We start from the raw sequence: 24,105 nt of genomic DNA on the forward strand, positions 1-24,105 counted from the left end.
TATATATATATATATATATACGTGTTAAAACTAATACATTTCACAAGGACAACCAGGTTTTCAGTATACATCTTTCACATTTAGTAACCAACATTCAGGAAAATATGGGATTTTCCTGGGGTAACATTTGTACATAACTAGAAACGTGTAACGAACCAGATAACTAAACTTTACAATTCACAAGGGTAAACATGTTTTCAGTGTACATCTTTTACATTACATTTTGGATTCGATAACCAACTTTTCAGAAAATATGAGATTTTCTTGGTGTGTATCAATTTCAGAAACAGAAAGGAACTTGTACATTTTCAGAAAACAAAACCGCTTATAAACTCACTAGCGTTATGCTGCTTTTCAAACCTCTTGTATTCTCAGGTCCGCATTAGACAGGTACCCGATGATCCCTTTTGGCGAAGACGGAGTGCGTAGAAGACACGTCTTACTTTTGTTCATATATATTATGTATCACACTTGTACAAATTTACTTTCAAACAAATGTAAACTTTTATATGTAATGTAATGGTTGTTTAATTTACTTACTATGTGCATTGGATTTGATACTCAATGTGGAGTCCGCCTCGAAAATGTTTCCGCCTTCGGTTTTCGGGGTGTGACAGACATGCATGGTATTCCAGCACAATACTGATTGGGCCATGCATGAGTCTTTGAGCATGCTTCTTTGTATATGTTATCTGTTTGTATGGTAGTAAGGTGGGGGAACTCACTAAGCTTTGTGCTTACATTTTAGTTTATTATTTCAGGTTCTCCGAGGACTGTGGCAAGGCGAAGGCGTGACCGTACACATCCTTAGTTTTACAACAAAAACGATCAAAAGAGACTTTGATTTTAAATAATGCTTTGGAAACAATGGTTTTATAAACACTTTTATTATTAAATGGGTTGTTTTGAAAGGTATAAATTTGTTGGAATTTTTGGGATGTTCAAAAAGGATTTTAGTTGTTTACTTGAATAAACATGATTTGGTTCTATGATTTGAAGATTGTCGTGGAAAATAAGGTTATACACCCAAGTCCAGATTTTATTTCCATATTTCGTATGTTGTGAATGTCATTTCTATTGTTGTCTTCCTTGTCGCCACATATATGCATTCTCATGTATCACGTCTAGGTGAAAAATGACTAAAGTCAAACAAAATTAACAGATACAACACATAAATGATATAGTCTTTCATACCATCTTTATTAACACCATCAACTTCCTCTATAAACCTCTTTATTCATGCTAGGAGCACATGTTTCATATATTTTTTCTATTGTTTAACTTCAAACTCATGAAGTCCTATATCTTTAACAAATTCAAAGAAAATCAAATATCGCAGCAAAAACAACAACCCTAGGAAACCCTTATTCATGCTAGGAACACAAGTTTCATAAATTTTTCCTCCTGTTTGACTCCAAACTCATGAAATCCTTTATATATATTAACAAAATCAAACAAAATCAACTACAAAATTTGCTAATGATATCAATTTATCACGCCCCCAAACCAGAACGACGAAAACGTTCGGGGCGGAGGACGTCATGTACAATATCACAACAATTGTATAATAGTAATCAAAGTAGCAACAACCCTTGTATTAATAACATAGTATTTACATTGTGTTCAAAACATTATTTGTTTAACATTTAAAACTATAGCACAAGATAAGACGTAATTCTACTATGCTCCATCTTAGTAATGCCTGAGAGTGTACCTGTCTACTAACTTTCCTGAGAATACAAGCGGTTTGAAAAAGTGTCAACATTAAAGTTGGTCAGTTTATAAGTATTTTGTATGAAAAGGTTTATTCATTTTTATTGAAAAAGTTACTGTATTCTTCTAGAAAATTCAATATTTTTTTAGTAAATAAATTACATTCTTGGTACTTTGAGGCCAAAAAGTATAAGTTTCTTATGTTTATAATTGGTGATTTGAGGCTCTGATTCCTATAATTTTTATGAACCGTATTGTTACCTCCTATGATTACTAAGTTTATACAAATTATATATGAGTAAATCGAACGAACAGTCGATTGGGTGAATCTGCCCTAAGCCGACAACCAAACAAGGAACAGGAAGTAAGGCGGATATCACACATCCCACTGTCTATCGGATATTATTTATATATCATTCTTAGGTATACGCTAAAGAATCATAGAATTAACAATTAGGGGTTCTTTATGTTATACTAGTTTGTAAATAAGTGTTGAATCTTTCATAAAAACATTCTTAGTTCCACTCTTTTTATTGTAAAGCATTGTTTCGATAAGTAATTGTATCTGTTTTCAGCAAGTCAAATTTGTAAATTGTTTACTTGTAAAGTGATGATGTTTATCCTAGAAAATCCTTTATTTTTCCATGAAACCGGTTTGTAGTCTTAAATGTTCGAAGACCGAAATGTACAAGTATAATTACTATACTTAATTTAATGATAACTCGTTTTATTTATAAGTAATAACTAGTCGAAATTGGGTTTTGCCCTGAAATTCGAATGTAAAGTTATTATTCAAATAAAATTATTTGAAAATATATTATTCGTAAATAAGTCGTTGTTTTACCTTGTGAGTTCTTATAAACAAACTAGCCGATTGTGACGTTTTTCAGGCGTTGGAATGTTAGATAAGACACAAAGACATGACGTTTACCAGTAGTTAGATAAGTACACAAAGACATCTCACAACTTGCTTCAATGTTTTTACGAGTAATAACTGAAATCTGTTATATGAAAACCTTTTTTGTTTATCTGTTATCTGAGAACCCTTTTTGTTTATATGTTAACATGTACTTTGTAAAATACATCCTTTGTTCCATAAACTATACCTATTATAGTTTATAAGTTTGTTTCCGTGTTATAACTTGAACTTTGTAAAATAGTATCTTTGTTCCATAAACCATACCTATTATAGTCTATATGTCTGTTTCCGTGTTGGTGTGAAAACCTTTATGTCTTAATATGATTTGTAAATCATTTGTAAATTCAATAGTAACGATATTTTTGCGTATTTAGTAACTTTCACGTTTAATTTCTTACTAACGGTGTGAAAACATAATAAGAAATTTATATTTTTAAACACATGATTTCTTGTGTTTTACTTGTTCACCCCCCCCCCCCCCCCCCCCCGGGGAAAACAATTTAAAAATTGTGAAAACGTAGAGGTGTGAACTCACCTTATGTGCGTGTTTTTAGTTGGGCACAACTTGGTCTCGATGATTTCCCGTGCTAGAATACGTATTATTCAACCGTATCCTAATTTAATATTCACACATGATATGTATTTAAGTTAGCAAAATAATTAGTAAAGTGTTATATTAACACTAATTAATATAAACACTTACCAAAACTTGTAAGACCAAATGGAAGCAAAATGCTTTTAGAAGTTGTTTTAGCTCTTTGAAATGAAAGAAATTTATATAATGATTGAGAGAAATGAAGGAAATTTCGTTCAAGGGAAGTGTAGAAGTGAAGAATGATCCCTTTTTGGTTGCTTAAATATGAAGGAAAAGTGGAGTTGGTTTGGGGATTTCGGCCTTAAAGTAATTGATTTCAGCCGAGAACTCTACCCACGAAATAGAGACTTTGGTTCGAAGTGAGTGTGGTCAGAGGAGTTTTCGGTCTTGGAAATGGAGTTGTTTTAGCTCTTGGAAATGAAAAAAATCTATATAATGCTTGAGAGAAATGAAGGAAATTTCGTTCAAGGGAAGTGTAGAAGTGAAGAATGATCCCTTTTTGGTTGCTTAAATATGAAGGAAAAATGGAGTTGGTTTGGGGATTTCGGCCTTAAAGTAATTGATTTCGGCCGAGAACTCTACTTGAGAAATAGAGACTTCGGTTCGAAGTGATTGCGGTCAGAGGAGTTTTCGGTCTGAGGCAAGTGGCTATTGGATTTGGTGTCTAAGCCATGTCTATAACTGGGATGTACTTGATCTAGTTGTAGCATGATCCTTTTTGGGTTGTCTTACAAGTGCAATTGGGTAGGATGGACTTTGACAATAAGGTTATTTATGATTTATTAATATATTACTAGTATAATATATTAATGAAATCATATTATTTAATTAGTATTGATCAAGAATTAATTTGGAATTAATTTTGTGGTCAAAAGATACTAATTAAATCTATGGGGATTGATTATGTCAATAAATGATTCTAATAGTGAGGGCCAATGATCCATGATTATGGGCTAAACTAATCCATGGATATTCCATGGAGGTTAAACCCATGGAGCATGAGAATGTGGAAAGTCATGGGTTATTAGGGTTTAAAAAGTGTAACCCTAGCATGTGCAACACTATAAATAGATCCCCTAGAGCCAAAATCGGTTGCCCCATCATTCCAAGAGAGTGATACACGATTTTGATCTTGCTAACCTATTCTCTCAAGTGTAACACTCATCAAAATAGGTCAATAACAATCACATGTGATTATACCAATCATGTAATGTGATTTTGTTAAACTAGTAATGTGATAAACTTACTATGTAGTTCATGATAAATTCTAATACAACTATGAACTTTCATACATACTTTATAATATAAATTGAAGTATATGTCCATACGATTCCAAAAATATATAAAATGGCTAAATCTGACTTCACGTGAAGAAGTTAAGATAAACTCTGACACTATAAAATCTCTATAACAAGAGGAATTTAAAATAGGATTAGAACTAGCTTACGATTTCTTTTTATTATAAATACGAGTTGATCCGCTACTAATTTAATCTAAAAGAAATTTGTAGTACTCAAAATTACCTAGGCGTGGATATAAAGAACGTCAAAAATGGAGTTCGTATGCAAAAGTTATGACCTTCTGAAGTTACAGCTGTCTGAGATCATGACACATGTCAGAAACCCCAATCTAACTTGACTCACGACGTGAGCATCAAAACTCACGACGTGAGGAGTCAAAATGCCACATTTCGAAGCTAGAAGTCTATGGAACGATAACCCAAAAGCTCACGACGTGAACAAGGTTTTCTCATGACATGAGGATGCTGCAGGACACTAATCAAGCCTAGAAAACACCTGGGCAGACTACAAGATGACTCCTGCCATAGCTCACGTCGTGAGCCTATCATTCTCACGTCATGAGGGACAAAAATTAGCCTATAAATAGCAAGTTCGTCCATAAGCTTTCCTTACATCATTTCTTATTTTTTCTCTTTCGTTTTTGGAGGCCATTTCGCATCCCGAGCCCGACGATCTCGAACTGATGACCGTTTCTAGTTAGATTGCATCAAATCACGGTACTAGGGTGAGTTTCATGGCCCCACTTTCTAATGTTTTCTGGGGAAAACTCATGCTAAATATTGTATTTAAGTTAATATTATGTCTATATGATAATATATTTTTATTAACATAGATAGTTATATTAACCATAATATAGTTGGTTTGAATCTGGTATTTTGAAAACATACAGCTATCGTAAACTTGCTAGCGTGATATTATACTAATGTAGAACCTGAGTTATACTTGGGAGTTCTATATATATGTTATGTGTGATATAGTTCCAGAGTTATACTCGGAAGATCTATATGTTAATTGATTAGTATGTTGTTATTCTTGGTTTTATGTCAAGATAAAACCAGGTATGTTATATGTTGTTGTTATTGTTTTTATGTCAAGATAAAACTTATATATTGTTATTGTTGGTTTTATGTTAAGATAAAATTGGGTTTTACCTCAAGTTATAGCTGTTGTACTGCCTAAAGTATTATGAACATAGGAGTAATGTTTAAAAGCATAGTCTATTAACTTAGGGTTTTCGACACGAATATGCTTTGTTGTTAGAGTTATAGGAAGCCGACAAAGTCTACATGAGATACATCATTCATCAATTAAGATTAGTAATCTTAGTGGAAATCCTCTAACCTGTAGCCAATGTTTTAATAACCGGTTTTTAAGTTGAACCGGTATGGTGACCGAATCCCGGTTTAACCGGTTCGACCGCCGAGAATCGGTTTATATATTTTTAATGTTTTTTTTTTCTATTTTCCTACACATACATACATATATAAATCATGATTTGATGTTTACAAGTTCAAACATCAAAAATACACATAAAATAAGTTGTAGATGGATCCAAATACATTAAAATAACATATAACTATAAGTTTTAATGTTTACATCAATTCATATATGTTAAAAAGAAAATAAAGTATAATACCGAAACGAAACATAGTTTAAGAAAAAATACAAACACATAAAAAAAATTATAACATTTACCATATGTTTTTATTTAGATAAAACTCAATTGATTTGAAAAAAATCACCAAAATTTATTATGTAAATGGTTCTTTTTCATTTGTTTATATTTGGTTTAACCGGTTTATTTTTGACCGGTCCAACCGGGTTTTTCTAAGAACCGGCCGGTTCAATCTAGTTCAGAAATCGATGTAAAATCAGCGATAGTTGAACCGCTCCCTACCCCGGTTCCCGGTCCAACCGGTTCGACTGGCCGGTTCAAAACGGTTTTTAAAACATTGCCAGTAACCGTTAATCCCGTGGGAGCGAGGAAGTTGTTTATGGATCTATGTGGGTTAATGCCCCATCCGTGGTTGTTGGCTACAACCCGATCGGTTTTACGGTGGACTATAGATCAAACGGGTTGACGACCCCACCCGTGGTTGCTAGCTACAACCCAACGGTCTACGGATGACGAACTGTCCTATTAATTGTTATGGACTCGGCGTCGATGAAGCTTACGGGGGAAGTATTTACCTTGGTGGAATCCTTTATAGCACCAATGGCGGTTTTTTTGTGGCACCAATGGAGGAACCACTGGTGGGATATCTTTTAATCAGAGGTTTGTATGTCTAGTAGCGGTTACAGACTCATGGTAGCATGACTTTAGAAGCATTATACTTTGTCGATATACAAGTATAAATGTTAAGTATAAGTTTTCCAAAGACTTATACTCTAAGTACAAGGAATTTGTAGGTATACTACTTGCTCATTAAGTAGAAAATTATACCTATCACACTTACTCGTATAGAATTGAAATAGATTTATACGTAGTGGTTTTACTCGTATAGAATTGAAATAGATTTATACGTAGCGGTTTTACTAAACTATACTTTTGAACTTGATAAAAAGTGTTATTTTATATGGAGTCAAAACATGTGAACTTACCAACTTTATGTTGACGTATTTTAAAATGCATGTGTTTTCAGGAAGTTGATAACTATGATACAAGAAATGAAGTTACTCTGCCCGGTGTTTCCGCTGACGGCCGGTGTGTGACATCAAGCCTCCTCTTGCATATGGTGTTTGTGAACCACTAGAGGCATCACACTTGAGGTGTTCAAGCTTTCAAAGGTCAAGAACTCTACCCTACTCAAGAGGTAAGCATCCAAACTAAGTTTTATATAATACAGCTTCAATTGTATGCTAACTAGGGAGAATGCTTTTGAAAATTGAAAATGCATGTATAATTAGAGAAAACATAGATCCAAAGCATTTAGGGTTGCATGTGCACCATATGAGTGTTATAGTGCTCAAAACCCAACAGCGGTATCAGAGCCTAGGATTGTTTTCTATTATATTTGATGCTTATTAGTTTATCAATGTTATTTTTTTTTTGCATCTGACTGATGGACTTGCCGAGTCCACTGGCTGTCTCGCCGAGTCCACTCAAAAATAGCCCAACTCGATGATTCCAGTTCATGTAATCGCCGAGTTGGTGCTCCTGTGTGTAGAATTTCAAGTTTTTTGGCCTACTTTGGATTGGGAACACTACAACAAACTTTTTTGGATTGTTGCAATTTTTTTATGATATGGTAGTGCTCTTACTTATCCAACCACAAGATAATTGTCAAAGTTTTTAAAATAATTGTTGTTTTATATGATAAACAAAATTGTTTACAAATTGTTGATTTAAAATTATCTTGATTATGAGTTTAGTTAGATCATGAATTATGTGATAATCTAGTTGTTAGAAAAATGATCTAAATGAATTTTAATGACCTCCATAACTTTTCCTTAAGTTATGGAAAATGAAAAGTATCATACATTAAAATGGCATTAAACTCATATGTTATGAAAATGAAATGAACATTGTCAAATATTAAGATAATAGGTTAATTATTTGTATTATTTGATATGAATTGTCTTGCTACATGAGTTAGATTAGTAGAGTATTATATGATAATTTTTCCTTGTTAGAAATGATCTAAATATTTTTTAATGAGTTCCATAACTTGTCCTCAAGTTATGGAACATGTAAAGTCTTTTCATAAATAGCTTTAATGAACTCCATAACTTTTCCTCAAGTTATGGATTATCAAGAGTCTTTTCATAAAACACACATTAAACTCATAAGTTATGAATGTGAAGAGTTTTGACAAGTTTCAAAACTTGCCCTCAAGTTTTGGAATTTGCAAAGTCTCATTAAATGAAACTTTAATTCCAAACCTTAGAGTTTTAAAAGTTAAAATTCAACCTTTATACTTTATAACTTTAAAAGTTTAATAATATATATATATATATATATATATATATATATATATATATATATATATATATATGTGTGTGTGTGTGTGTGTGTGTGTGTGTGTAAGACAAGTCAGTCTTACCGTTATTAGGCCTCTTTCACGAAGCCGATCTATAAGGGGGGTATAAGGTTACTGCCTATAAAATGACAGTTTAATGGGTGTCCACTCTCACCCACCGCTTCCTTGAGTGGTGGAGGGTCATTAGCCGAACGGGTAGGATAGGACATTAATTCTCTCTCATTAAAAGTATAATGATAAATATAAAGTAACTAAACTTTTATTAAATTCCCAATCTTAGTTACTTTAGCAAAATGTGAAAATGGTTCTAATCCATGAAATTACACTTTGCACCTTTGTTAAGTCATTAGTAGAGCGTGTGTGGTTAACTAGCACACTAATCCAGAACTAACAATGTGTAGCAAAGAGTAACATGATGTTAATCATAGATCAATGGAGCGTGTGTGGTTAACCGGCACATTGATTAGGTGATCTGTAACATTGGGTGTACCAAGCTAGTTTGCATGGTTATTCACACTTTTTTTGTGATCCTCGGCATCCCAGTCACAAAATTGAAGGGCACATTGAGATTTAAACATGCCATTGAAAGGTTCAATGAATCTCAAAGATCTAGGAATTTCAAACCAATTAAAACTTAATAATTTATTTTGTTTTTCATGGTGGAAATTGGTAAATCGTTATTTACCTACCTTCAAATATTTTACAATTGGATTATGGCATCCCTTTTCGCAATTGTAAAATATTGTGTTGGGTCCTAGCCTTAATATTTCGTTTTGGGTGTTATATTAAGGACTTAAATCCACTAACTTGAATTTTTACCTTTATGGATGTCTAGGTCAGACAACTATGGTCTTCCCAAATCTGTTGGAAAAGGCTTTCCACATGAAGATGATATTCCACAATATCATACTTAATTTCCTCCACCACCTCCAATTATTCTCCCTAACCCACAAGTTCAATGATTTGAAAAGTTCCAGGTCACTCAAGCCCTATTAGCTAGCAAACACCAAGATAGAAGGTTTGTGTGTACACATGTCTTGGACATGAAGTCACACATTGACGGGCTGGGAATGTTAGCAGTCGTTGTGTTGAGGAAGTTGACTGTTGACTTGGTTATTTAGTCACTTCTCGAGTCATATAGTCAGTTTGTTAAAGACTACTATATGACAGACCGCGACGTGAACCTTATTGATCTTAGCTATTTGCTAATTGTTGTTGAATCAGCAATGATTTGGCACACTGGTAAAGAAAATTTTATTAGAAGATCTACTTGCCAAACTTCCATGGACATTGACAATGGAAACATTGGAAGTCCAGAAAAGATTTCTCTTTCCAAGGTAAAGGGAAAAAGCTAAGTCTGAGATTGTCCCGTGTACCGTTCCCAAAGAGTCCATATGTTTCTGTTGTCAAGAGAAGGGGCATTGGTTGTGAAGCTGTCGTGTCTACCAGAAGGATCATAAGAATGGTGAGGTCAAAATTTTTGACTCCGCTTCAAATAAGTCCAATATCTAACTCTGTTAAGTTCCTACTTATAGATTCTTATTACCTGATGTAAAGTTACATTTTGATGTTTTGTAGAATCAAAGAGAAAGAAGGAAGCTTAAAGAAAACAGTAAAGTTGAATTTGATCGCGAAGAGACGAATTTCGATCGCATGGTTCGATGATCGGATTTTTGACTTGATGCTTAAGAGTTATGATAGATTGCTTAGAAATTTGTAATAACATTGTTTTCATTTGTAATTGCATTGTAAGGAAAAGTTTTTCCGCACATTTTTTTTATAAATAAAGAAAATTTTTGATTTTATCTTATTTTATATTCCCTTGCAATGTCATATGTGAAAACTGATGTTTGTATTTTTAGCAATATGGATTTGATTCTTTCGATTGCGGTAGTGTCTAAATTTACCAAAAATGGAAAGATTCTCATTACCCAAGTTTCAGTTGGATAGAAACTTGGAATCATGTAACTTGTATTGTATGATGAATGAGAACCTTGTTCTTTGGGAAATTAAGAGTAATTCCTTGTTCACATGTATATGTGACTTAAGTGAAGGACTAGGGGATCGGGTACACTTGGTTGTGCACTGGTCAGGTCCACAACAAAGAACGATAAGACTATTTGTTATGGATTACTAAAGTTAGTAAATATGGTTATGCTTAAAATTATAAGTATAATTATGAATCATTGAAAAGGTCTCAATGTATAGTAGAACGAATAAGAAGAATCAAAGTCGGAAAAAAGATAAAAGTTTCTCCAATCTGAAAATATGGGAGCATACTTGAGTATCGTGTTTTATGATCATCCTAATGGTTATGAAAACCATATCACAATTTGATCCTCTAAGGACATCTTAGTGCATCTGTTTGGCTAAGAAGAGGAATCTGGAATTACTTGAATGGTTAAAATAATTAAGATGAATCATATTTTGTTCCAAAATCAAATCTTAGAGTCATACTCCAAGATTGTATATTGAGTGACATATCAACAAATGTGGAGTAAAATGTTTTCTACTCTTGTACATTTGAAATTGGTAAGCTGTAACGTTTTGGGTAAAACAAAGATAACTAAGACCGATTGTCAAAAGTGTTTATCTTGATATGAATTTGCACTAACTCTTGAATATTTGTTTGTCAAGTAATGTTTCTTGACAAAGAGAGACTTATATGTCAAGAGTTTAGTGGAAGTCTTAAAGATCTTGACAAGTTTCAAGAACTAATCAAGAATAAATCTATTGTTAACCATTAGCACACGACTTGAAATTTGTAACCTATCGTTTTGACATATTCTTGTTTCTGTGCGCATTCCAGTTAAAGTTGACTATGCATGTGAGTTCTATGAGTTCTTAATTGTTTGCATTACAACCTGGAAGCAATGGTAGGTCCTTGTGCTGCCAGATGGAAAGAAATTGAGATTGAACAAGTTCAGTCCATATGAGTTTGGAGTTGTCACTAACCTTGTCTTGTAGTTATGGTTTCGACAAATTCATATGGATAGGAACACATACACCATTAAAAATACAAGTGTCATAAGGTTTCTCTCCAATTCATGAAAATGATTGTGAGGAAACGCTTTCACTAAGTAGATTTTAAGGAGTTTGCAATTGTGATATTTGCATTATCAAATTCGATTATGACTACGACATCCCTCTTCATCGTTCGGATTGTGAGAAATGGCAAAAGGTTTAAATATTCAAAAATTATTGTTGTAAGTTCTGAAATAGTTTAGACACACATGTGAGCTATCTAAGGAAAGTTGTATGAATTTGAGAAGCTTAGATAAAGGATTATCGAAGCATCTCGTATCATAAATCTGAACTTTGGTAAGAAAGTCCATAAGTATTGATTTCTAGAAGTCCAACTGAATTTGGATACATGTCAGAGCAAGTGGGAGCATAAGTGTTATGCCAGTAAAATAATAATTATTATGCTAGTGGAAGCATAATTATTATGGTAAGTGTTGCAAGTTAGCAATGTTAATTATAGAAAACAAAGATTTTAATTCGCAAATTTGTAGGGTTTGAAAAAGTTGTTTTGCTATAATTAAGGGAGAGGAACTTATACTTCATTTTTCAATTCTAAAAGCTTAGATTGAGATTTTTTTAATCAAATTTATTCAAAGACATGTATGAATGTTATGTTGAAAAGATTCGACATAAGATAATTCCATATATGGAAATGTTAATTGCATTCTCAAAATTCGATTACGATTACGACATCCGTCTTCATAATTCGAATTGTGAGAACATGGCAAATAGAAATATTATAGCAAAAGATTAATCAAGTATCATGTCTTTATGTAAGACATTATAAATTGTGTCCTATATGCTTCGGATATAGGGTCTATTGCATATGTTGTAATATTCATGTGTTCTAATTTTCCAAATGCCTAGGGCATTAAGAAAGAAAAAGGACTAGAACTAAATATGACTAAAGTAGTTAAACAACTATAAAGGACAATCTAAGGATCACTAAGGATTGGTTGCTTATGGATAGTTGGAAGTATAGTAATGAATAGACAATATTGGTATAATTCTGAATAGATAGAATTCTGTTAAGAATGGATAGTCATACGACAATTATGGAAAATTTCCCATAATGGGAGTTGGATATCAAGAAGATATGAGTAAGTTAGAAACTTTTATGCAAAGAAGGATCTTCAAAGAATGTACTTCGAATTTGAGACTTCATCTCCATGGAATTTTCTTGTAACAATCTCCAAAGGAATGTACAAAATGAATCTTTGCATAGTTTAGAACTAACACATTCTAATAGTGGCAAGATTTTAGTATTCTTACAATTAACGATTTGGAATTATGAAATAAGTATCAGTGGAGATGTCTATAATTCATCTATTTCACAAAGTAAGGACCATAGGTAAACATAGTGTGCATGCTTGGAGCATGGGATAACTATTGTTTTAAATTCAAGTATTAAGTTGATCAATCGAAACATTATACAATGAATAATAAGTAATCAATATGGTGATTAAATAAAAGGTGTTTTATTTACGCTCACAAGTTTTGGGGCCATATAGGATTAGTATTATTCTTGTGTTTCACTTTGCATGTTTTGACTTCCCGAATAATAAGATTATTCAAACTATCCACAGTCAATCATACTTTGGAAGTAGGTATGTAAGAAAACTATCATGAGTTGGCTTGTAGATTTGCCTAAGGAGTTAGGCATAGCAACAGATTTGTTGCACCATTCATGAGTACTTCTGAAATAAGATTTGGAGTATTGGATCAACCCACACTCACTTGAATCACTTCATGGAATTTATCTCGAGTGATTGTGAGACGATAATATCATATAAGTCTTCAAACCAAGATATACGAGTTGTTGACTACAAGTTGGTTATGCATTGGTGATATGAAAACGCATCAGTAACTTGATATTTTTATAATGTATCGTTGTCCATGATTTAATTAGTAGTTAGTACAAGCATATAATGTTGAAGTTTATCTGTTCCCTTTTATCCTAAGAGGATTAAAAGTGATATCTTGGGCCCCTCAATGCTTCTGTTTTGACTATGTGTCGGACCCGGTCAGAACTAAATTGATATGTTCAATTATGTTCTATGTCAGACAAATCGGAAATAGGGAAACAAACTGTTGGTCATAAGTATGACATTGTTCCATGTATTTGTCTACCTGATATCGTGAGAACAAAGGATTATATGATCCCTTATCTAAAGGATGCGTCACTGGCTGCGTCAGAGTTGACAACGGCTTTTGAAAGCTTACAATTGCTAAGTCGGATCCTAGAGTTACATTGGCGGTTAAAGTTATTAGACTTATCCAAGTGGGAGACTGTTGGATTTGGTGTCTAAGCCCATAACTATAACTGTGATTTACTTGACCCGATTGTAGCATGGTCCTTTTTGGGTTGTCATCACCAGTGCAATTTGATAGGATGAACTTTTGAGAATAAGGTTATTTATGATTAATTGTAATGCCCCGATTCTCAGGTATTGTTTTAAATACGATTTATTGGGTTAAGCTCTACTCGACGAGTTGGTTGCCCTACTCGTAGAGTAGCAGCGGGGTGGGATCGCGTGTTAAGTGACCTACTCGACGAGTCTATATTGGCACTCGGCGAGTAGGAGCTGGCAGATGAAACCCTAAATCTTGGGGTTTGCACCCCTATTTAAAGGGACCTTAGCCTCCCTTGGGCCTCTTTACAGTTCTAAAGAGTCCTTGAGAGCCCTTATTCATGTGTGTGTGTGTGTGTGCCTTGTGTGTGTTTGAAGCCTGAAAAGAGAATCCTTGGAGGGAGAAGACTTGGAGGAGAAGGAGATTGGAGCAATTAGAGTGTGGAAATCAACACTCATCTCAGATATCATTTTGCAGAGGTACCCAAACCGTCATTTTCCTTATAGATCTCCTCTATTGGTTGAGTTTTATGGTTTTCATGGGATATCAAGTTGGTATGATGAGCTATGGGCTATATCTGAAGTTGTAACTTCAGATCTGGACCCTATTTGGATTCTAGAAGCATAAAGTTACAGTTTTGGTCGTGATTAAGGTCCCTCTTGAGCATGAAGTCCCATTAAGAGCTTAGATTTGGCATTTGGAGCCTTTAAAGCCATGCATATATGTAAAGTTTGCCACTTTACGTGATAAGCATGCCCTAGAAGCTTGGATCTGTGAGTTGGAGCCGCTGCATGGCTTAAGATAGGTTTGTATGGAAAAAGGACTGAATGGACTCGGTGAGTCGCAAGTTTGACTCGGCGAGTCACATGAAGATGGTCGTGAACTCGCGAGTTGGTTGAACAACTCGGCGAGTCCGATGAAGATTGCCATAAGACTCGACGAGGTGAAGAACAACTCGGTGAGTCAGATGAGTTTTATCCAGGATTTGTTTGCGTTTATATCCGTCGAGTTGAAAGGAGGAAAGTTGACGGGTGGCATTAAGGTGTGATCAAGAGTCGAAGGAACTCGACGAGTCACCCTGATGACTCGGCGAGTTGGAATGTGCTTCAAGGGACTCAGTGAGTAGCCGAGGGTACTCGGCGAGTTGAGGTCAACATGGACTGTTGACCTTGACTGAGGACTTTGACTTTGATAAGGGGTTGACTAGTGGGTTATGGAGTACCTTATTAGGTTAAGGACTTATGAGTATATTATACTATGATCATAGGTGGTGGAGCTTGTGTCGAGTGATCCGAGAGTTGGAGTTTACCTTCCGAGTCGATATCTACAAGGTGAGTTATCCTCATTATATCGATAGGGTCTACGACACCAAGGTCGGCCCTTTAGTTGTTATTTTTATGGTATGCTACATGTGATTATGATCTGTTTGATCGGAATCATGGTAGACAGTATGTTATGCTTTTATGATCTGTAGGGATTGGTATGCTAATGACCTGCTACGTCGGTGCTCTAGTTATGAGAGGATTCTATGATTGATGATCAGTGAGATAGACATGCTTGATGTTTGTATATGCCAGTATATGATAGTTATGCGTATATGGTTATTTGTTTGCTGGTTGGCCTGAGGCGGTCCTGCTTTGTGTTGAAGGCCAACATACCCTATGAGTGGTATGGGGAGACTATAGACCCATGTGGCAGACCAGTCATGCCGAAGGCTCGGGATAGATCTAGACAGACTGTAGGCCGAGTAGGGCGGTCCATTCAGGCCGATGGCCCAATATGCATGTTGATTGAGTGATTGTTACTGATATGGTATTGTCAGTATGGTATTGGTATTTTGGGGTTAGCTCACTAAGCCCTCGGGCTTACAGTTTTCAGTTTATTGTTTCAGGTACTTCAAGAGATCATGGAAAGGTAAAGGCATGACCGTACCGCTCCTCATCCTTATGTTATGATTTTGGGACACTCTGATGGATATTGATTTGAAAACATTTTTGTAAACAATGTTATTTGACTTTTATTTATGATTGGAAAAGTTTAAATTTGGCATAAAATTTATGAATGTAACAAGTTGGTATCAGAGCCTTGGTTTGACTGAATTGGGGGAACACTCGTGTGAATACAGTCTCAAACCAAGGAGATTTTTGAAAGTAAGTTTTAAAATGGTTTTCAAAATAAGGATGGAGGATGCAAAGGGCACAATCAGTCGGAGCCTGTAAGTAAACCCCAAAATACCATACAAGTTATTTAATATTCTGATATGTTAGAACAACATGCTAGTGCTAGGCTAGGGATCTTCAAGAATCGCATGATAGATTTGCCTGATTATATGATGCCTATTAGCCTAGGGTTTCTTGTATATGGAATTGACATCATAACTGTAGATGTTTAGTGTATGCATCACGGCTGTGTATAATCAAGATCTTATAGCCTGAGAATGTCTGATTCGACCTTAGTGTAGGATTGGATATTTGAAAGTCTATCGGGTTCAACGTTATGTGCAGATAACGTACACTAGCGTTGTAGGGGCTGATGGAAGTTTCATGGATGTGTGGGTTGTGCAGAGCTGTGGGATCAATTGTGAGATAGGCGATGTCCCCTAGTAGTGAGGGTTGAGCCCACATTATGTTGAGTATATTATTAGGGTGTTGTGGTGATACTTGAGACAAATATGGGTAGGTGTGGAAGGTAGTTTGGGCCCGTACTACTGGAAGCACAGGACCTATACGCATAGCAAGGAAGTCACAACCCCTAGGGTTTGAGGGTATTGGTCTCCCGACATTATATTGTTTATCTGACATATTGAGTATATTTTCAGTATGGTGGTGACGAGACGTTTTGCTGATGGATCCAGGTCGGGATCTGGGTCAGGATCGGGGGCGGGAGACGGAGGGTCAGAGGTGCCGCTAGCACTTGATCCTGTGGTTCAAATTGGGACTGAGGAGCTGCATGCCATGATCCCGTAGATTCTGCACGATGTGGTTTCTGCGGCTTTCTGAGCGCAGCTACCAGAGATGTTTGGGTCGATCAAGACCGCAATGGTTGAGTATTTTGATGAGCGATATGCAGCTCTGGCAGAGACAACGGCCGCTGCAGCCACATCGGCTGTAACCATGGTAGGGATTGGAGGAGGAGCCGGCAGGGCTTTCCAGTACACAAGATGCCATCAGGGCTATGTGGTTGTTGTCTGACGTGGAGGGCTTTTTCTTCACGTGATCATGTCCTACTGACCAGAAGGTCAGATGTGCTCTGAACCTGCTTAGGCTTGGGGCAAAGGATTGGTGGAGATTGATGACAGTTTCATATTCTGATGATCAGCTGGCTGCTATTACTTGGGAGCAGTTCCGGGATATGTTTCGCACCCGCTACGTTCCGCGCGCAGAACGGGAGCGGCTTGCTCAGGAGTTTTTGACATTGAGACAGGATGGGGACTCTGTGATGGAGATTACTTGGATGTTCACTGAGAGGGATATGTTTTGCCTGGAGTTTGCATCAGAGCAGTCTCAGATGACTCGTTATTTGAGTATGCTCAAGACGGATATACGACAGTTTGTGGCCACACGGCGTTGTGATACCCTCCTGGATCTTCAGGAAGCCACGAGGCGGCGTGAGTTGGAGATAGAGCTGCAACTGAAGGAGCAGCTTCAGGCACCGACACAGTCTCAGCCAGAGCCTAAGCGGTCTAAGACCACTGATACACGTTATGGGGGTCAGCAGAGCCGCACTTGTGGAATGTGTGGCAGGGTTCATTCGGGAGTTTGTAGAGCAGGAGGTGGGTACCACAAATGTGGCAAGGAGGGGCACTATGCCAGGGACTGTTGTCAGTCCGCCCCTCCCGCAGATATGAGGATTTGTTTCCATAGTCATCAGTTTGGTCATGTAAAGACCAACTATCTGCAGCTCGCCGCCAAGCCGGCGCAGGGTTCCGCACCAGCTACTATGAGGATTGGAGATGGGAGGCCAGTCAAGGTGGAGCCTCCGAAGGCTCAGGGTCGCGCCTTCCAGCTCACGATTGAGGAGGCCAAGGCAACACTGGATGTGGTTACTAGTACGTTTCTATTCTCTGTCTCAGTTTTCATATTTGTGTTATTTTTATTGGTTGTACCTGTGATTAGGTACATTTTTAGTGAATTCTTTGCCTACTTTGGTTTTATTTGACTGGGGGGTGAGTCGGTCGTTTGTATCTCAGACTTTCAGTAGAGGGTTTAGTGTGGCGATGGATGATCTTGAGTGCCCGTTGCGAGTTTCGATCGCCAACGAGCATGGGGTTTCTGCATCTTCGATCTACCGAGGATGCGAGTTGGAGATTTTCGGGGTGTCCTTCCTGATAGATTTGATCCCTATCCCCATGGGGGATGTATGTGTGATTGTAGGGATGGATTGGCTTAGCCGTTTTGGCGCCATGATCGACTGTGAGGGACAGCGGGTGGTGGTTCGAACCCCAAGTGGGGGAGAGCTTGTAGTATATGGTGAGGGCACCAGGTTGGGATCAGGGTTTTGTTCGGAAGCCAGGGATCAACAGTATATTCAGCACAGGTGTGCTGGTTATTTGGTGTATATGGTAGATACGCAGGATTAGAGAGCAGCTCTAAGTTTTTGAGGTCCCGGTGGTTAGGGAGTTTGCTGATGTGTTTCCGGAGGAGTTACCCGGAGTGCCTCTGGAGAGGCAGGTTGAGTTCACGATTGATCTAGTGCCAGGTGTGGCCTTTATCGCCAAGGCGTCATACCGTCTGGCACCGCCTGAGATGCAGGAGCAATCATCTCAGTTGCAGGAGCTGTTGGGTAAGCAGTTTATTCGTCCGAGAAGTTCACCCTGAGGAGCACCGATCCTTTTCGTCAGGAAGAAGGACGGTTTGCATAGGATATGCATTGACTATAGGGAGCTGAACAAGTTAACGGTGAAGAATCGTTATCCGCTCCCGAGGATAAACGATCTTTTCGGTCAGCTGCAGGGTGCATCTTGGTTTTCCAAGATTGATTTGAGATTATAATATCACCAGATCAGGGTGAGGGAGGAAGACGTGGAGAAGAACGCATTTCAGACTTGTTATGGTCCTTACGAGTTCGTGGTGATGCCGTTTGGGCTCACCAACGCGCCAGCAATGTTCATGGATCTGATGAACCGAGTATGCATACCGATGCTAGATCACTCAGCTATTGTGTTTATAGATGATATCTTGGTGTATTCCAAGACCCGAGAGCAGCATGAGGATCATCTCAGGGAGCTGCTGGAGGTTCTGAGGTGAGAACAGTTGTATGCCAGGTTCTCGAAATACGAGTTTTGGTTACGGGAGGTCCAGTTCCTCGGACATCTCATTAACCAGGAGGGAATTTTGGTCGATCCGGCCAAGTTGGAGGCGGTTATGCAGTGGGAGATTCTGAAATCTCCCTCAGACATCAGGAGTTTCTTGGGTTTAGCAGGGTATTATTAGAGATTCATTTGTGATTTCTCCAAGATTGTCGTACCTCTCACTCGTCTAACGAGGAAGAAGGTGGATTTCCGGTGGGGCCCTGAGTAGCAGAGGGCATTTGAGACCCCGCGGTGATGTTTATGCGAGGCGCCGGTGTTGACACTCCCCGAGGTAGTTGAAGATTTTATGGTATTTTGTGATGCGTCCATCACAGGTTTGGGGCAGTCCTCATGTAGAGGGGACGAGTGATAGCTTATGCATCGAGGCAGTTGAAGCTGCATGAGACGAGATACCCCACACATGATCTTGATTTGGGAGCGGTGGTCTTCACTCTCAAGATTTGGAGGCACTATTTATACGGGGTCTGTTGTACACAACAGTTTGAGACACATCATGGATCAGCCGAACCTGAACATGAGGCAGCGCAGGTGGCTGGATGTGGTCAAGGACTATGATTGTGAGACCCTTTACTATCCTGGTAAAGCGAACGTGGTTGCGGATGCTCTGAGCCGCAAGTCAGCTGGGTCCTCTACCCCAGCCAAGTATATGAGGATATCGGTGGATTCCCCACTTGTGGGTTTGGTTAGGGATGCTCAGATTGAGGGTATGAGACCGGAGAACTGGATGTTGGAGAGGATTAAGAGCTAAGTCACCCGGTTTGTTTAGGATAGCCATGGATTGTTGACCCGCTACGGTCGGGTTTGTGTTCCGATGTCCGAAGGGGTCCGGCAGATAGTGATGGAAGAGGCTTATAAGTCTCATTTTTCTATTTACTCGGGAGCCACCAAGATGTACCGTGATTTGAGTTAGAGTTACTGGTGGCCTGGTATGAAGCGATATATCACAAGGTTTGTTGAGAGGTGCTTGACCTGTAGGATGGTCAAGGCCGAGCATCAAAGGCTGCATGGTAAGCTGCAGTCTCTGGAGATTCCCATGTGGAAATGGGAACGAATAGCGATGGATTTTGTGACAACCCTATATTTTCCAAAAGCATTGTAAACACTCGAAAGCCAAAAACAACGAAATTAACCTCGAAAATAAAGTGTTCAAGTATCTAAGTTGGGATGCATCAAATATTAGATATCATGCCAAGGTTTCCAAAAACATAAAGAACGCTCAAAACCAGGTTATATTGAAGAAATTATAACCACTCGTATATTTACGACACGACGTTAAAACATTATTTGACGTAAAAAGTAAAATCTCAATAAAATACATTTTAGCCTTAAGTATCTAAACAAAAGTCGTAGATCTCGTTGAAAGGTGAGCGTGCATAAAAAGATCGCCCAAATTGGACCTCGTATGAAGAAGTTACGGATTTTCAAAGTTTCGTAACAGTAGTAGAGGGCTAAAAACTCGGATTGAAGATCGAGTGTTATTTAGCTATCGCCACCTAAACGGAAGTTGAAGATCTCCTCAGTAGTAATAAAACGATAAAAAGACAAACGAAAACCGACGTCGAATAAAGAGCCTATGAATTTTTAACGAACTTTAGGAGGCCCGGCCTATTAAAATTATATCATTAAAAATAAAGTCAAAACTAGCCGACGGAGTCTAAATGAAAGTTGTAGAGCATAATCTCACCTACACGTGGATATAAAGAACGCGAAAAACGGAGCTCGTACGCGAAAGTTACGGAATTTAGAAGTCGGAAGCCAGGATTACACCCCGCGTAATATGGGAGTACGCCCCGCGTACTAGACCCAGAGTCGAGTCCCATCGGCCCGCCCACTCTACGCTTAGCTAGCCAGGAGTCGTAAGCCATGACGCCATTTTACTCCCCGCGTAACCGAAGTACGCCCCGCGTACCGAGTACGCCCAGCGTACTCCGGAAGTACGCGCCGCGTACGAGGGTTTCCAGCCCTATAAATAGAAGGCATAAGCTCGAGTTTTTGCACACCATTCACCATTACTCAGTCATTCTACCACACCTCTAAGCTCCAGAGACCATTCCCTCATCCCGGTTTCCGCACTCGAGCCCCCGACGAAAGATTTACGTTGCAGAGATCCCCGAAGAGCCCAACGACGCAACCATCCGTGGTCGAAGTTCTGCTCAACCCTAGCCTCTCTCTTCAAACTTAACGAGTGAGTTCATACCCCTACTTTTCAATTCTTTTCACGTTTTAGGGGGGGAATACAAGTACATTACAAATCAAAGTATCATTTTTATAATATCGTTCTTATAGAGTTTTGATACAAAAATAACTTTATGTTTAAAGGGCTATTATATCACCAAGTTGTTATTACCAAATGGGAACATACTTTTGAGAAACTATAATGAGTGTAGTATTCAAGTGTTTCATACATTTTACATATACATCTCGACAAATGAAATGTTTTCAAAAGAAGTAAAGTCTTTATTATCGTAAATATGTTTATACCAAGTAATGTGAGACAACTTCACGTACGTTCGAGTATGCATTATTAAGTCCTGTATTATATACCATAATCCCTTGTAGGGGGAGCGTGATACTTGTGTATAGATCTATACGGGATTGACAATCCCACACCTAAGCTGTTAGTTACAGCTAGGCCGGCAGGCCTGGGGTGACAAATGTCATAACAGTTCCAACGCCTGAAGAACGTTGTTACAGGCCATCAGTGTCAATAGCATGGTTATAAAACTCACATAAAAGTATAAAAACAAGTTTGATTTACGAGATTCATATATGCATTTCAGTTTTCCATTTTATTGTTAACACAAATTTTATCACTATTATTCAAGTATGGAAAATACAAACGCACTCCAACACGGGAAACTTTTCAAATCATTTACAGAAAATATTGGATTTTCTGAAAACCTCGTTCATCGATTTACTATAAAAAAGGTCATACTTTTCGATGCAAACACTTATGAACTCACCAACTTAATTGTTGACACTTTTTCGAAACCACTTGTATTTCTCAGGGAATCAGTAATACAGGTAACCACCAGCTTTTGGCGAAGGGAACACTAAGGATGTTTTATTATTGAACATTTATCATCTCATTGTAATATTCTTTTGCTAATATGTATAACGCAACAACAAACGTTTTCATTATATATGTGATGGTTGTGTTACTTTCTTTACAATATTCAATGGTTGTGATACTACGTGAAGTCATCCACCCCCGAATGTTTCTGCCATTCTGGTTTGGGGGTGTGACAGATTGGTATCAGAGCATTGTTTATAGTGAACTAAGTATATCGAACCACATACGATATACAAACTATAAATGCAAAGGGGACCAAAAACCCTCTGATGAAACATTTTTATGAACAAAATACTTTCTTTTAAAGATATACATTTTTACAAGCATGCATTAATCTCGTATCATAACAAGTTTTACTAAAAAGTATTAAGGCAAGTTACGACACTACGATTGAGCCTCGGGGTATGTAATCAGGTCGAGAATAAATATAGCCTGATCAACTATATTTATCCTGGATTTGACCAACGTACGTCGAGGAATGGTCATAGTGGACAACAAGCCAAGAACTTACCAAATACAAATTATTTTAGTTTCGCCAAGTTGAAATATTATAGGAGTATTATTAAAAATAGTTGTACAATAAAAATTATAGTTAAAAATAATAAGTCGTTTGATAGAAATTTCTTTTCTTATAAAGTTCTCATACATCTATCCTAGTACAGACAAATGGCCGGATTCCATTTACCAGGAGATCCCTACTACCCAAACCAAGGCAACGGCGGTTGGAGAGAAGAAGACCCGGAGGAAGACCCAGAGGAAATCGAAGAAGAGGTCGAGGAAGAACCCGAAGGGGTTATCGAGGAAGAATTCGAAGTCGAAGTCGGAGAGGAATTCGAAGACGATGAAGAGATCGAGGAGATTTCTAGCGGAACAGACTCCGAGCCAGAAGTGTACGACCCTCCCATCCCTCATCCTCCCGTAATCAGACCATATCAACCGGGACCCATCCCCATCTGGGGAAGCCACCTCTACTATTGGAGCCGCCAGCAAGGTGTACGCCCTCCATTCGGCATGTGTCGGGATTTTTACAACGTTAGTGGGGGAGGCTCAGCTGATCGAGCACTTCCTGTCGTCGTGAACGCTATAGCTAACCAGAACTACCAGGCGGACCAACAAGCAGCCAGAGTTCGCGAGATCAATGTTGCTACCCAAGGTAACGCTGCTGACATCCGCCGTTTGGAAGGACTACATGAGAATACCCAAATCTACACGGGAACACTTCAGAACCAAATGATAACGGCTCTGGCAGAAATAAGAGAGATGAAGGAACAACAAGCAGATCTCGAGAGGCGACTGATGGGAGTCAAACGGTCGGATGCCGAGTCTAGCTCTAAATGCCGCAAGTAGAGCTTGTTCGATGCCCAACAATTTTGTTATAGATTAGGATTTCGGATAAAAGTTTTTCCCTTATTTCCTTTTCGTATCTGCAATCGGAGACCTCTAGGAGAGTCAAAATTTTCCCGAACAAGATATGTAATGTAACACACCTCAGGTGTGACCTATATATATGAATATGAAGTATTTCTTATTATATACCTCTCAAAAATTACGAGTTTTTCTATGCCTACCTTGAAAACCATAAACTAAGGTCAAAACAAATTACAAGATACAACTAACACACGATTGTCAAAACATTAGAAACTTATAGTACTCATTCTTATTTTTCTCTACCAGAACATGCCTCCTCGTAGATCAACACGCAGAAACTCAACTTCAACACCACCTCCACCACCTCCTCCAATTATGGACACCGTTATGTTCCAGACTGCTGTAACCGCTGCTGTAACTGCAGCAATGGCTCAAATGAGCAACAACGGATCGGGGGGAGGAACAAACA

This window comes from Lactuca sativa, chromosome 8, assembly GCF_002870075.4.
Source record: "Lactuca sativa cultivar Salinas chromosome 8, Lsat_Salinas_v11, whole genome shotgun sequence".
NCBI classification, from domain to species: domain Eukaryota; kingdom Viridiplantae; phylum Streptophyta; class Magnoliopsida; order Asterales; family Asteraceae; genus Lactuca; species Lactuca sativa.